At 34.9% G+C, this 10,744-nt stretch overlaps 2 long non-coding RNA genes across 2 annotated transcripts; both read left to right on the top strand.

Moving 5' to 3' along the window:
- The first annotated feature begins 312 nt into the window (after positions 1–312).
- On the top strand, positions 313–1,782 carry LOC129417121 (uncharacterized). Its single transcript, XR_008635679.2, has 2 exons — positions 313–490; positions 1,024–1,782. It is a non-coding gene; the product is annotated as an uncharacterized lncRNA (long non-coding RNA).
- A 3,837-nt stretch (positions 1,783–5,619) lies between these two features.
- On the top strand, positions 5,620–10,179 carry LOC129451195 (uncharacterized). Its single transcript, XR_012368827.1, has 4 exons — positions 5,620–8,244; positions 8,344–8,434; positions 8,531–8,610; positions 8,801–10,179. It is a non-coding gene; the product is annotated as an uncharacterized lncRNA (long non-coding RNA).
- Positions 10,180–10,744: the final 565 nt, after the last annotated feature.

Below are 10,744 nucleotides of genomic sequence, written 5' to 3'. Positions count from 1 at the left end.
TTTTAGCACTACGGGTTCCTTCGCCCTGAAGTCTATGGGTTTTTTGAATGGGTTTTTGCTAAATCGCCTGAAATAAGGTCTGTGGTTAACAAAACCTCTAAATATTTTAACGTTTTGTTCTATGACATAAAATACACCAGTTATAATCTGCTTGTGATTTTTTTAAACTTTATTGTGCCTTAAAAACGGTGGTTGCTAACAAGTTGCTAATAGGGACTACATCCTTGGCGGGGAGTTTAGACGTCATCATGACAGGAAATCTGTCACTAGCCTTTCAGCCTCACGTTCTCAGAAGTTTACCTTTCAGTTAATATACATAACGTTATATATTAAGTCTTTTCAAATTGTAGTTTTTCCAAATATTGTTGTACTGTGGAGAGACTGTAGTTTGACATGTTTTGTTTTGTCCGGAGATGCAACCACAAGTCGTCGATGAAAGATGCTCGTTTACCGTCCGATGTTCCCCAGCGGAGACTGTTCGTGCCGTAAGGTAAGCTAACACAACGATGATTTCCATGTTGAACACCGTATTTACTGCCTTAATGTGGCCATGCACGACCAAACTTTAATGGTGCATATTGCTTAACACGCGAATGATATGATTCTTTGACGGTCAGCTGGAATTAAAAAGGCTAAGTTAGCAAGAATAAACGTTTTTTTATAACAAAATCAACAGCTAAAATAACTTACCTGTGTCTTTCTCTTAAAATATCTTAAAGCTTGTTTACTTTGCTGTTTAATAGATTAGATCCGCTGCAGTTTTATTAAAGGCTAACATTACTTCGAGAAATGTGTTTAATTAAAATATTCAAAATAATACCTGGTTTATTGACTTTTATTCAACTTTGCTTTACCCACTAATAATAATGATTGTAGTTATTTGTAAACAGCACTAGTTAGGCATTAGATAACAATGATATTAATCTTTGTTATTTTAGTAGTAAAGTGTGATTTTTGTAATTTTAATTTGTAAAGGTGTAACTTCCATAAAACTAACACTGCTTATTTTGAATTTATCCTTAGACGAGCTGACCGGATGCCCAGTGTCCATTCTCGCATCTGCAGCTGTCATTTTCCTGCAGGGGATAAAATGTCCCCGTTTTGTTTATATCCACAAATGATGTTCCCACTGGACAAATTTTGGAAGATCATTCATACTCCCTGAGACAGGATAGGGCTGATGTGCCTAAAAATGTTCCACCACCCATTTATAAAGAGGAGGAAATTGCTGCAATTTATGGCTGACAAAGATGATGAACCATCTCCGGCTGATCAAACCCTCACTATCAATTCTGAGGAACAACCAAATAAAAGCACAACTAAAGAAGAGCTGCAGTCTGGACGAAGAAGAAGAATCCAGCTTATGATTGAGTTAGAGCATTCCATAACAGAGATTCAGCTTCTCAAAGACTAACTCCAAAGGCAAACGAGTAACTGTCATGACAGGTATTCAGCCTTTCAGATGAGTGAAAGTGTGATTCGAATGGGGACAGGATTGCCAGATAGGGATACTTTCAGTGCTGTGTGTGAATATGTTGCTCATTTTGAGGATTCCATTACGTACTTTGCTGGATGGAGGAGACCCAAAGAAATCATCCTTGAGGACCTTGATTAAAATTCGCCACAACTATACACACTTGCACTTGCATTTTCCATGTGGGCATTCACATTGTGTTGCAAAAATACCTTCTTTGCCTGTAGAGACTTGTCATGTGAATTATATAGTATATAGTTTGTTTTCAGTTTACTTATTTTATGAAAATAAAGATGTTTACTACAAAACTTGCTGCAATGTTTCTGTGGATCAGTGATTGGAGCATTTTGTTAACTTTTGTTTAATTCCCAGAGAACACGCTGATATCTATAGCTTGAATGCATTGTAAGTCACTTGTCTAACAAATAGCAAAAATTAAATGTTAAACTATTGTATACTATTGTAACTATACACCAGTCAGCTCACAGTAATGTGAGATAAAATTTACTACACAGGCTCTCACATTGGGGCTTGTGGATTACCAGGTAAAAATATATAGAAAATGTGAACAAAATTAGTATATATGGTTTATTTAGGGAACATATATGGTTTAATTATAATATATTGTATTTAAGCATTGATGCTATTGGACAATTCTCTTTAAATTCAACATATATAATTATATATAACTATTATATTAAATGTTTGGAATTTAACTGTGTTCTGTTTGTTCAGAGATTGTATAGTTATCTTATAAATACATAGAACACTTTATTTTACTCCTCTATCTCTCCATAGTTTTACTTAATGAGACTTGATAAACCTTGTCCCTCATGCTGGCCCTTACAATACCGGTAAGTAAACCAGCATCTAAGCTGCACTGTTATGTGCAGATTTATAGTGGTTCTCTCTCCTCGTTCTATTGTTTTAAAGTACATAAGATTGGAAATTGATACGGCAACAGCTAGGGCTTCTGAGATGTTTTTTTTCTGGCGAATTAGCAAATGGTATGCAAACATACAATTAAACATAATACAGTGAAAGATAATCTTTAAAGTTTATTTGGGGCACAATGATCATGCATAATAACCTTAATCACAAAGAAAATAATATTAAGGTTTATTATATAAACTAACGAAATAATAAACTAATAAATAAATAAAACATTAACAAAAAATCTCAAAGAGGCACGCGTAAACAAAATTTCTAACATTTTTGGAAATAACGAATGGGCAATATTTCTCATGAAAAAGTGGATAAGTGTCCATAAACAGCGCAGATCATAATGAGCGAGCGTGTTTTTTAAATAAAGTTTGAGGAAGCTTGATGATGACGTTGATCCGCGACCGGTGCGCTGTAGTCCGTTTATAGCATACCGTTAGCATTTTATATCTGACGGCTTTATTTAGGCTTCAAAATGTATACATTTTCGATTAACTTATAAAGATTATCTTGATAGACAAAACGTGTAAGGTTCATAACTCTTTGTTGAACACAGATCTTATTTTTTGCGATTTTCCAAAAGTCTATGGGAAAAATGAATGGCTTTTCGATCGAGGGAACCCATGCGCCGCTAACTTCCGGGTTGGCCAACAAAGTGACGTCATGACTTCGGCACTCTATACAAGCAGGACTTGAAAATACAAATTGATTATCTGCCAGACGCTTTCTAAACGGCAAAGTCAAACTGCGCCATCTAGTGGACAAACACAAACATTATAATAAATGACTCTTACATACAGTGGATATAAGTTTAGTTCAACTCAAAGTGTTTTGTGCTCTTTCATGAAGGAGAAAACTTTACACAATACTGAAAGGTAACTAAACTACTATATCGTCCTAACACAGCAGTTAAGGTATGCTGTCATAATGGGTAAAACAGGTCAATCGTGTTTCGTTGATGCCTCTAAAGCCTTTGATCAGGTAAATCATGAGATGTTATTTTACAAATTGTACAACAGAGGGGCTCCCAAATATTTAGTGAGAATCTTGGCCTTTTGGTATGCCCATCAGTCAATGTATGTGAAATGGGGTAACTCTATGTCTGCCTCATTCAATGTAAGTAATGGAGTTAGGCAGGGGAGCATCTTATCTCCCTTTCTTTTTAATATTTATATGGATGATCTATCAAAATTGTTAAACAACTGTGGAACAGGCTGTATGGTTTGGGGCATCATTATCAACCATCTCATGTACGCAGATGACTTGGTCATTCTGTGTCCATATAGTGCTGGCCTTCAACAGTTACTAAGGGTATGTTCTCAATATGGTTCAGCCTTTAATATTTACGTTTAAAGAGTAATATAATGATTGCTAGAAGCAGGGAGGACAATAAACTCTCATTTCCTGCTTTTTATTTGTCTGGTACTTTACTTAAAGTGTGTGATGAAGTTAAATACTTGGGACATTATATAACTGATGACCTGTCTGATGATAGGGACATTCATAGACAGTATTGTATGTTGTATGCCCAAGCTAATATGCTGAATCGTAAGTTCAGTATGTGTTCACTATGTGTGAAGGCCACACTTTTTAAAGCTTTTTGTACTCCGATGTACACAGCCCACTTGTGGCGGCGTTATACAAAAAGCAGTATGCAGAAACTCAATGTGGCATACAATGATTGTAACAGATGGCTAGATAGATTCACAACACGTTGGCTGAATCCGAAATCGCATACTGCCATACTATATAGTAGGCAAAAAGCAGTAGGCGAACGAATAGTATGTCCGAAACCTCAGTATACATAAAAGGGTAGGCGAGAATTAGCGGGATTTTGGACTATTTCTCGCGAGATTCAGAGGCACGTGTACTTAAGTATTGTCCGAAACCGCCTACTTACTGAAAATGTAGTAGGGGAAACAGCACGTGAACAGAGTAGTACGTCCGAATCCTCAGTATCCATAAAATCAGTAGGCGAGAAATCCCCGGATGCCCTACTGAGTCCGCCCCTATTCTGAAGCGTGCATCGGATGGACACTTCTATCCCAGCTTTCCCATGATGCCACGGGAAAACAAAGCAATCGACCGGAGACCAACCAATCGGGTGATTTTGATACGTTACACAGGGCTGTCCCTCAGCACCCTGACTTCACGCACAGACCGGCCAGGATACACTACAAAGTGCTCAGCTGATTCATGAAAATAAAGCTGTAGAATTGTCACAGCTGTGTTGAGCTGACAGTAAATATGTGATGGTTTGTTAGAAAAATACATTTGAATAAACTTTTGTTTCATATGGGAAAGTTTATTGTGATGGTTTTATTCATTCATTTTTTATTCATGTTTCCTGTCGTTTTAAGTAAATACAAGAGATTGCTTCACTAAAATGTATATAATCACATTGGCTGCATTGTCTAGTTTGTATTCAAGCACAGCTGTCATCTGACAATAGATATTAAATTACAATCTGCTTGTTTTACTTATTTTGTCCCCTACAAAATAATGTGTAATATATCTGTAACACTGTTACAGATCAAGTTACTGATGCAATCAGGTGTTAGTGCACCTGTCCCTCATACACACGCATACGTTTTCATTAGGTTTTCATCTGTTATTAGGTTTGTTCGAGTTCATGCACCGCTGTAAGAACCAACAGCTGGATGTCATCAAAGTACCGTGAGAGCGATTCCAAAAATCACACGGAGAACTCTGATTTCGAGTTGCTCTCGCGGTATTGTGATGTCAACCTCCTGTCGGTTCTTCACTGCATGAAAAGAGCTGTATACGGACAAATACGGGATGGGAAATCCCTGCTAAACTTTAGGTTTGCCAGATTTTTGAGGCAGAGTGCTTGGAAAGGTAATACACCAAAGTAAACTTGTGAAACATCCAGAAACTTTACGTTTGTGGATGTATATAGGAACTGGTGGAAGTTTCCAGGAATCCTTACAGCTGGTTGTGAGGAGAGGTGGGTGTGAGGTGTGAAGGGCTTTTTATATGTTAATGACCCACAGGTAGAGGTGTCTTCTTTGTTTTCAGAGCTGAGTGGGGTGGGGTGGGGGGTTAACCATGTCTCTTTAAGACAGCACATACAGTATTGTGGTACATAAAAACTGTTTTCTAAATACTTTTATTATTAATATAATTTAATTAGTCTATTTAAGAAACTTAGCATCCTTCAAAATAACTAAAATTCAATGGACACAATTAAAATTTTAATGTGTGAAAATTATGTCTCTGACTCAAGAGAAATGCAACAAATGTTATTTCAGAATATTTATTTCCAACACTTTGAAAACATGTCTTGAACTGCCCTAGGTCAGAATATTGTGCACGTTTCTCTCAATGCTGCATACATCGTTTAAAAGAAGCCGTTCAAATGACATCATGTAACACATTTTTGCTAGCTAGGATGTTGATAAATTAGTCAGTGAAATGTAAAGCTGCTTGATTTTGCTGATGTCTCATGATTTGAAGTTCACTGTTTCTATTGTTATTATAATTCTACCCTAACATTTCATTAAATCTTTTAAAATAGAAACAAAAATATCAATAGACAGGTCCATAATCTAAAAGACAGTCTTTCACATGTGAATGCAAAACATGTTCGGTGATACTGACTGACAAACTTGGGTAAACATATCTGCAGATACCTGTCTGCTACTGTACTTCTAATCCAGAGGTGCCCAAAGTTGGCCCACAATAGATCTTTAATTTGGCCCATCATGCCACGTGAGATAAGAAAAAAGAAAACAAAAGTCTTGACGCAGATGTTCATATTTTTAATTAAACATTTTCTAAAATGTATCATTTTTTGTTGTATTTTTACATTACAAAAATGTAAATTAATATTAAATGCAAGGGATTAAAGTGAATTTTTTATGTTTCATGCATACTTGAAGGTGTATAAAATGCACCACAAAACTTAATGAACTCTGGTACTACAGGCTAAAAATGAAGAGGTTTTGGCAGTGGCACACAGAGAAAAGGATATTTAAAATTTATTGGCAAAATGATTTCTTTTTTTTTACAAAAAGCCTTGGAAAATAAAACTGCATTAGTTATGCATAAACAAAGTAATGTTTGCTTATTTATTTTTTAAATATTAGAAAATTATAAATTAGGGGTTATCAGAGCAACTTTAATTTTAATATAACACAACACCATTTACTTTTGGCCCACGGCCCTCAGTCAGGTTTGGCCCTTGTAAGGAAAATGTTCGGGCACCAATCAATGTATAGTCTATCTAAGGAGGTAACTGTTAGCATATGATAATGCATGCTTGTACAAAGTCAGACCACATATTATCATGTTTGTCTTCAATCAATCAATTTAAATAAAAGAGATGGGGACTTTATAATATAATAAGGTTCCATATATCACAGTGATAAAAGACATACATGTATTTTTACTTTAACATGAACTAATGCCGAGTTAAGGCATATACTATCATAAACTAATGAAGAGTCATCATTAACATGACATGTTTTTCATTGTTAGTTAATGCATTCATTTACAATAAATTAATTTGAGTTCATGTTGTAATTAAGTAAGTTCAGTAAGTTACATGTCTTAACTCAGCATTAGTTTATATTTACTTATATTTAAGTAAGAATTCATTTAGGTATACGTTCAATGTTTCCAATGATGAGCAGGTAATCCACTAAACCCACAGATAATTCCTGAGGCATGTTTAAAGAGTTTTGTATTTCATCAAGAAAGTGCTGATTCACAAAGATTTTATATTTAAGAAAATCTGAGCATCATTCAAAATAACTGTTAACATGTTTGTCAACTAAACATGTTTTGTCAACGTTGTAAACTTTATAGAAATATTCTTTATTTTTTATTAATGACCAAGTATAAAGAACAATGCATAGTGTGAAAACGCGGATTATATAAAAGTATATAATAAAGTGCGAGCAGAGGATCAATCAAACTTGGGCTGGAATGATTGTAGTGCATCTTGGAAATCGTAGTTTACATCTACAGCAGCATATGCTACAGCAGTGACAACGCCAGAGAAAAGGACTACATTTCCCAGAATGCACCTGCACCCACTCATCTGCCCCCACCCTTCAGGTGCGACTGCTTGACCTATGGGCTTGACGGGAAAATTCAAAATCGCGAACCGTTACAGCCTGGACGGTGTCTTTGTTTGTTTGCTTATCAACAGTAAGGTAAGTTTGATTTAATTAGTTTGTCTGCATCGCGCTGATCGGATGCCTATTTGTTCATATTATGTTATTTACTATGATTCGTTTTTGTCTTTATACTAGAACTGTTTGAATTTAAAGCACAAACAGTAAAACATTAAGGGTATACATGGTACACAGCTGTAAACATGAGGTTAAAAATACGCGAAGTAACATTCAAACCGGGCTGTTAAAAGAATCAATTCGATGTTTAAGTTTTTAAAAACAATAAAAGAAGCCAAGATGAAACGTTCTTTGCTTAAAACAAACAGGACAACAGTAACTTGTGTGTTGGAAATGTTAGCAGCTAGCAAGTGTCTCTCTGCTATTTTAAATGATACACAGACGATCTTTTGTTGTTTAAAAGCTCATTGCTTTAGTGCTGGTAGATGCTGCTTATTTTTCAAGACGGTTTTAATACATTTATATTGATTTGTAACAATACCAGCTTCACTTTGAGAGAACCTAGATGCTAATTGTAAAGAAGCTTGGAGTCATAATATATTTTAACGTAATATGTTTGCTGTTCTTCATCTTTTTAAATATGAAGTCTATCCATGTTTGTGTTTACAGAGGTCATGTACACTGTGGTCAACTTTGTGGACGCTGAAGAGGTTTCTGGGTAAAGATGATGTAAGTTTATTCATTCAATTTTTAAAATCAAACAGGTTAAATAGTAAACAGATGTGTTATGATGTATGTGATTTTGATTTTTAATTCTGTGTTTGACAGAGAAATATAATGAAGTAACAGTGGAAGCTAAAACATCAGACTGATCCAGACACTGAAGAAATTGATGTCACTGCAATCTGGCCAAAATGATGTAAGTTTAATAATGAAATTATTAAATCAAATAGGTTAAATAGTAAATAGAGGTGTTATGATGTATGTGACTCTATTTTTATTCTGTGTTTGATAGACAACTATGTTGAAGTAGCCTACTGTAATGAAGCTGCGGAACGTCACAGAGACTCTGAGGACATCAACACAGAAAATCTAGTAAGAAGATGTACATTATGAAGTTATTTGATCATATATTGTTGTATCTTTGTACAGTTTAATGTAAATTTTCTAAAATGTACAACTTTATGTCATTTGATTTGTCGTGTGTGTGTGTGTGTGTGTATCTGTATATGTATGTGTATTAGTATTATGCCAAATACTTATATGTACTTTTATATTTCCAAAGGGCTCCAAAGAGATGTCTGTCTAGATGAGGGTGCATCAACGTTACCTTTGCTGACAAGTATATGCTTTTAGCAGTTAACTTAACTCAAACCATTTAAGGAAATCGGTTGCCTTAAACCATTAAGTTTTTAAAAACATACATTTGAGTACTGTGAACTTAAGTCTTGTGCAATTATGCACTTATATTTAGGTAGTGTGAACTTAAATATAAGTGCTTAACTGCATGTGACTCAATTTGTTTAAGTTCACAGTACTCAAATCTATGTGTTTTAAAACTTGAATGGTTTAATGCAACCGGTTTTCTTAAATGTGAGAAATTACAGTGTTACAGTGAGAAATGTTTGAATAATTCCAAGACAGAGCTCTGTGATTGATTCTACACTGCAAAACATCACTTTCTAACACTTCTTATCTTGTTTTCAGTAGAAAAACTAAAAATTCTTAAATCAAGATGTATTTTCTTGATGAGCAAAATTACCTTAGAAAATATGTCTAGTTTTTAGACAAAAATATACAATTTAAGATAATTTGTGCCTAAACAAGAAAAAATATCTAACAATGGGGTGAGAAAATTGTGTTTTAATTAAGTTTTTAAGAAAAAAGAAAACTTAAGATTTTTTCTCACACTATTGGCAGATATTTTTGCTTGTTTTAAGCACAAATTCACTTAATGTGTGTGTATTTTATTTATTTATTTTGTCTAAAACTAGACTTATTTTCTTGGGTCATTTTGTTCCTCAAGAAAAAGCATTTTAATTTAAATAATATTTCTACTGAAAACAAGACAAAAATACTATGTAAGAAAGTAATTTTTTGCAGTGTAGGACTGATTTCTTAAAAGCAAGATCAATATAGTTGTTGTTCATTTTATTTAGATATTTACTACATTACAGTGGCAGCTGGTGACTTCTTTTTTTGTTAGCACTCGATGCGAAGTTTGTCACAACATGTATATAGCCCGTCATTTGTGTGGTTCCCAATTTCAAAATATGTGTTTTGCGTGTCGAGTGCGTGTATGTGCATCACGTGTTTTGACTAAACACGTGATGCACGTGGTTTACATGAAGCAACAAACACATATTTTAAAAACACAAGCAACACACATGACACTCCGAACACTTATTTTGAATTTGCAACCCTCGGATGAGCAGTCACGAGCCGCCCCTGCTACATTACATTGTACTACTTTGAATGTAGTTTTCATTGTTGCTTTTATTTTGTTTTATTTTACTCTAATATTGCTTTCTCTGTCTGTATATTTATGAGTTTAAATTGTATTGTTTATGTATGCAACTTTTAATATTTGTGTATTATATTATTTTGTGATTGTGACAATTGTGGATTGTTCAGTTTTTTATTAAATAAACGTTTCAAACTCAATTCAAGTTTTTATTTTTTTAAGGGTTTTGGGGATGTATAGTAGTATATAGTGGGGGGGGGGTTGTAGTCTATCTGCATAGCAGGCAAATAACCAATCAAGTCACTAAGCTATGAGGGCTTGGGTTGGGCTTAAAACAAAGTGTAACCAATCAAATCATCTCAACTGGAAAGTTTCAAAGTTGTGTCCCAATAGTTGTCAGAGTTTTGGGAGGGGGTTTTAAAAGCAACCAATCAGTGTTGAGATTAAACACCAATGGGGACACTAGAATTGTGCAAAGGTGTGAAATTCCAGTACCTCTGTAGGTGTGAAAGTGGCCCCTGCCAAAATCTTCAATGGGATTACTTGCCATGGCAACAAATGGCTGCATATTCCACGGGGATATCCCCTCAGCAAGATACATCCGAATTGGTATCATTACGGGAGTTTCCTAACTTGGTGGAATTAGTAGTTTACCCTCAGTGGAACTAGTAGATACTTCCGAAAATCAGTGGTGTTTACAGGAGTTTCCTAGTACGGATACACCTCTTTTCATGCAGTGCTTGTGGTTCCGCATGAACTCGAACA

Source organism: Misgurnus anguillicaudatus, unplaced genomic scaffold (genome assembly GCF_027580225.2).
Source record: "Misgurnus anguillicaudatus unplaced genomic scaffold, ASM2758022v2 HiC_scaffold_33, whole genome shotgun sequence".
Taxonomy (NCBI): domain Eukaryota; kingdom Metazoa; phylum Chordata; class Actinopteri; order Cypriniformes; family Cobitidae; genus Misgurnus; species Misgurnus anguillicaudatus.
This window is presented reverse-complemented; position numbering and strand designations above follow the sequence as displayed.